Here is a 5973-nt window from a genome sequence, read left to right on the forward strand (position 1 = left end):
AGGAAAAGATAATTTGAAATTTAGGGAAATCTCATAAAACAAGAAAAAAAAAGATTCATTTGATAATGTAGTAAGGTATGAATTTATGGATTTTACTAGTTCCCCAAACAAAAATCTATTTCTGTTGCATGCTAGATTATGTTTCCTTAAAAAGAGCAATTTTTCTGTTTTAAACAACGCTTAGGATCAATCATAGACATTATGAATGGAAGGCAGATGTAGAGGTCACCATTTAAGCAAGTTCTCCTTGACCTGTTCCAAACAATCTGTCTCTATCCTATTTCTAATAATCTCCAGGGATGGATATTTCAGAACCTCTTTCACCAAAATGTTTCAATGCTTATGAACTATGAGTATTGAACAATTTGTTTAGTTATTTTATTTTCATATGATTATAAAAGTAATGTTCATTTGATATTTTGAAAACTACAAAAATTAATAAACAGTGGACACACCCCACTTCCATAATCTTACTGGTAAATTCTATATACCTAAATAATTCTTCTTGATATTATATTCTTTAGTTTGATATGTGGTTGGAAAAAGGAAATATCTAGGCATATTTCTCCATTTTATTATTATCATTTTTAGAGTTTTCTTCTTCATCCCAGGTTTTAATTTCTTGTCTTCTGGTATTATGACTCTGTTTTGTACTCTTTCTAACTTCTTCATATCTCTATTACGTTGTGAAACCCAACTGGATAAAATATTGTATTGGCTCTTTTTGTTAATACTGATTCTATATGTTATTCCTTTGGACCTTCGTTATTCCCTGGTATTTCATTAAAAATTTGAGGGCTACATTCATTCTTTTAAACCATCAGAATATCAACTAATGCATTTTATTAGGCTTTGAAACATATTGGAAATAATTTGACAGCATAATAAAGGGGGTAGTGAACCTAAATATATCTCTATTTGAAATTCCATAGCTTGCTCAAGTGTAATTACTAAGTGAATGCCTTATAATAATTCTCTTTGGAAGCTGAAATTATGGTTATACTCAGGGGATGGAGGAGGGAGAATAGGTGGTTTATTGTTTTACAACCTTAGGTAGGTGTATTCATTCACACTGAGAATACTTTGAAAAAAAAAAATCTATGTGTAAAAAGCTCAAGAATACTTTGGAAAATTACCATGAAGCAATCATTCATATATTGATTCACTTAGCAAATACTAATTGAATGTCTACCATAGTTCTGGCACCAGAGATACAAAAATGTATGATATGTTCCCTGCCCTGGGGGAACTCACATTTTGATAGAGAAGACTGAAATATGAACAAATAATTGCAGTACAGTATAAGTAGGTGAATGTATGGAGTGTAACGAAAGAACACATTGGGGTGTTTGGGAAGACTTCATAGATAAAGCATCATTTGCATTCCCTCCTGAACTTGGGACATAAGGTATATGCACGTGGAGAGAATAAGAGGAGATAAGGAACTTTTTTGCAAAGAAATCTCATTTAAAAAAGAAAAAGCAAATGTCTGAGTAATGTTGTTCATGACACTATTGTATAGAAAATATGGCCAAATTTGATTGATTTTTTTCTGAGTTTCCTCAGTCTAAATTACTTTTAAGTTCTTTTGTCTTTCCTTTATAATTATCTTGAAACAAAGAATGTTACATAGCTTTAGATTATTACTCATCAAATGAGTATACTACAATTAAAAACCAAAGAGATTCAGCACTGTCTGTACTAAATATTTCATTGTGTGTTTCTTGGCCTTGGTTTCCTATTCCATAAACTGGATAAGGTGGATTAGTATTTTTTTTTTTAATAAATGTATTTATTTATTTATTTTGGCCGCATTGGGTCTTTGTTGCTGCGCATGGGCTTTCTGTAGTTGCGGTGAGCGGGGGCTATTCTTTGTTGTGGTGCGCAGGCTTCTCTTGTTGCGGAGCGCAGCCTTGTTGCGGAGCACGGGCTCTAGACATGCAGGCTTCAGTAGTTGTGGCTCGCAGGCTTAGTGTTTGTGGCATGCAGGCTTAGTTGCTCTGCGGCACGTGGGATCTTCCTGGACCAGAGCTTGAACCCTTGTCCCTTGCATTGGCAGGTGGATTCTTAACCACTGCACCACCAGGGAAGTCCCGATAAGGTAGATTATATAATCTTGTTTTATTTCTCCAAAAAAAATATTCTAAATGTTTGACTGTACATATAGTAAGACATTGCTTCAGATATTAGGATGATAAAAAATATCTGACTATTCTGTTTTCTTGATGTTCTAAATTGAACATTGAGAGGAACAATGATTTTAAGAGCTAAAACAAATGTTTTGGTAAATAGTACTGGGAACAATAAAATGTGATCCTCACATTCCTTAATAAAGAGAATTTTTAGCCTTGCAAAGAAAGAGAGAGCTAGGTATTCTCAAAGAAAAACAACTTCAGTATACCAGAGCTATGTTCAAGTGTAGCCAGGGATAACATAAGAAACATGAAATCAGTCTGCTGTGAGAGCTGTGGAGAGCTATGCTCCATTCCCACTTTCTTCTTAGCAGTTATTCCAGATCCTAATTAAAGGTGGGTTTTATTATTATTTAAATGTTCCACAGGGAAAAGCTTGTCACCTTTTAAAAATACTTTTGCAGAACAAAGTGCCTCAATGTCATGACATAAGGATATAGGCAGGAAAAGACAAATGAGCTTTGGCAGTTTTCCCACATGGATAAATCCAGAAGGAGAAGCTAATAAATCAGGAAGGGTCCCTGCCTTGAAAAGGAACATTGTCCATTCCTGAATATTTAAACTTTACAGAGATGGGATTCATTCTCAAGGTTCATTCTACCTTTCACCATTTCTGCATCAAAGGTGGTGGGGGGAGATGAAAGCTAAACTAAGGCTAAACACTACAGCAAACATGTTTAAATAATTTCAAATCAGAAAAAAAAATTCTATTTTTCTAGCAACATACAAATACAAAAGGGACTCAGCATTTTGAAACTGGGAAACGGATAAAAATTTAGCTAATGGTCAAAAAAATGTTCTTCTCTTCTGGAGAAGGAATTATCAGTGTAACGTGTGTAAGAAGCAGTAACTTGTTTTAAATTTTGAAATTTTCCATTTCAGAAAATGTCTTCAAGATGCTTAGTCGTAATTTTATTTAATAAAGCCAAAAAGTAAAAATGATTTTAGTATTTAATATAAACAAGCACAATTTCTAGAGATAGCTCATTTAAAATCTTGAGTTATTGAGGCATTTATAATGCTTATTCTCAAATTTAATTACAGAATTATTTTAAAATTTAAATGACAGTTGATACAGATATTTAACGTTATTTATGTTCTTTTGCATGTTATTTTTTACTTTCTTAAAATTTTAACTACTAACTTAAAAAAATGCAAATATGGAATCTAGATTTTGTTTTTCAACAGTTATTCTTCTAAGGAATATCTTGTAGTTACTAATATTCCTATTTCTTTTCCTTTCTCTCTGGATATTTAGAAAATAATCTTAAGTGCTATTATTTGTATTCATCTATGTGTATTTTATAGAGAGAAATAATAAAAATGTACTGTTCTTCACATATAAAGATGGTGCTTAACATTTTTTCATTTTTCTTTTCTTTCTTTTGCTCAAATGAAAGATAAAACTCAATATTATAGTCTAGCTCCAGATAAAATTTGTCTGCCTTGACTCTATTAATCGATTTCTTTATTTTTCATTATAGAACTAATAGATGTTTTAGTTAATTATTTAAAAAGGCATACCCATTTTCCTTATGTTTTGTTATCCACTTACAATTTCCTTTAGGACTAGCTTGAGTTAGTTACTTCAGTTATTTATTGTAGGTGCTAATAAGGTCATAGGTTCAAGCCACATCTGGGCCTGCAAAGCTGGCCATCTGCTTTGTAAATGCTTCATGTTATTTCCGATGGTAACAATGCCAAGGAGTCGGGATGGTACGGCAAAATGCATCCCACTACTAGGAAAACTCAGTTATATTCCCTACAGTAGAAAACAAATAGATTAGATGAATAGCCCTTCAGAATGGAATGGGAGGCTCTGAAGGGGATCAACTCATTTCTTCTTATTCCATCATATGTTATAGCCCATTAATCAGATGATTAATACTGAACACTTGGATACTTCTATAGAGAAGCAAATGCCAACTTCTAGAAATCCTTGTTTTACTATGCAATACAGCATATATAAAGAGTAAAAATATAAATGTGTGGATTAGTACATAATTATAATGTGATCTCCCATTGCAATTCCCTTCCTCTCCACCAAAGGCAAGAAAAGAATGCTGTGAGCACTCCAGAAACCATGGGATTATTGGTTACAATAACCTCCTACTTTTGTAATCTCTATTCCCAGGCTGCCACATTTCAAAAGTTTGTAGGGCATCATTCTTACCTCATACCATATTTTTTGCTTTCAAATATTACTCTTTCTGGAATTTATATTAATGCATAATGAGTATTTGGATCGTGTAATTTTTTTCCAAGCGGTTAAACAAGTCCAAATACCAATAATTAAATAATCAATTATCTTCACTATTGATATGATCTCTGTGTCATATACTAACTTTGTTTCTGGACTTTTTATTTTGTCTGTTGTCTTTCCTGAGTCAGGACTATGTATTACCATCTGGTTGGACAAGTTCCTTTAATTTTATTCTGTTTCAACATTTCTTCTCTTTTGTTAGTCATTCTTTAAAATGAATTTTACAGTCATATTGACAAACTCTGAGATATCATCTCATGGGATGTTGATTGGTAATGCATTACATTTTCAAGTACAGATTTTGAGAATTTACAGATTTACAATGTTGAGTTTTCCCAACCAGGAACGTTGTTAGTATTTTTATTTATTCAATTCTCATGTGTCCTGACACTAGGTATTTTACAATAAATATCAGTAAGTTCTGGAAACAGGCTTAAGTATTTAAGTATATTCAGCACAAAAATGACCCTAACCACGTACTCTGTTTTATTTTGACTCAGAGGAAACACGAGAGGAGAAAACTCAAACTAAATATACTAAATATACTTCATTATTTCCACCTGTGTGTTTTTTAGAAAAATTCTATTAGAAAGCTTTTATAGACAATTCTTAAAATATTATGTGGCAAAACCACAATAGCCTAAAACATTAAGAAGCACATTTACTCTACCAGATAGTTGAGGAATAAATTATCAGTCTAATTGCAAACAGTGTAATAAAGGAAGATAGACAGATGCATGGGACTTGCTCTAATTTCCTAAAAATTAAAGATTAAAAACCACTGAAGAGACAAGACCAGCCAGCACTCCATTATACCCTGCTGTTATGCCTTGGTGTGTAACTTTGAAATAGTGTAATGAGTGGCATACAAATATGTTCCAGCATACCAGGAAACAGCACAACTCAGCAGAAGCACAGATATGAGAAAGAGACCTGCTGAGATTTCAGATATTGAAATGATAAAGTCATACTGTAGAACGACTATGTTAATATATTTAGAGATAGGAAAGCCAGAGAATAGGAAACATCACCCAGGTTCTTAAAAATATGTAAATATTAAAGATAAAATTTAACAACCCAAATTAAAGGGAAGCTAAGGGTAGTATAAAGTTTTAAGGGAAACACCCAGAGCTTAATTTTGGGCATGTTAATGTTGAGATGTCTGTCTGTTATACATCAAAGTGCAGATGTCAGGTAGTCTGTGATTCTATGAATGTGGAGAGTTCAGGAGAGAAATCCAGCCTGGAGATGTAAACTTGGGAGTCAGTATGGTGGTGTGTTTCTTTCGATATGCAGTTGAGAGCTCAGTACACAGTGGTAGAAAAGGCAGAGATTTGTTTCATCTTAGAGTCATGCTGTTTTTCAGAGAATTAACTTAGAAAGGTAGAGGTGTTAGGAGTATAAGAACGAAAATGATTATAACATGGTGATTTAGAAGAATTGTTGGGAGTCATAATTTCTCCAACACATTTGTATCTTCAAATATAATGTGAAGACATGATATTTGGGGCTGCAGTT

The sequence above is a fragment of the Aethalodelphis obliquidens genome, unplaced genomic scaffold (genome assembly GCF_003676395.1).
Source record: "Aethalodelphis obliquidens isolate GAN/ISIS:26980383/991018 unplaced genomic scaffold, ASM367639v1 scaffold6, whole genome shotgun sequence".
Classification (NCBI taxonomy): Eukaryota; Metazoa; Chordata; class Mammalia; order Artiodactyla; family Delphinidae; genus Aethalodelphis; species Aethalodelphis obliquidens.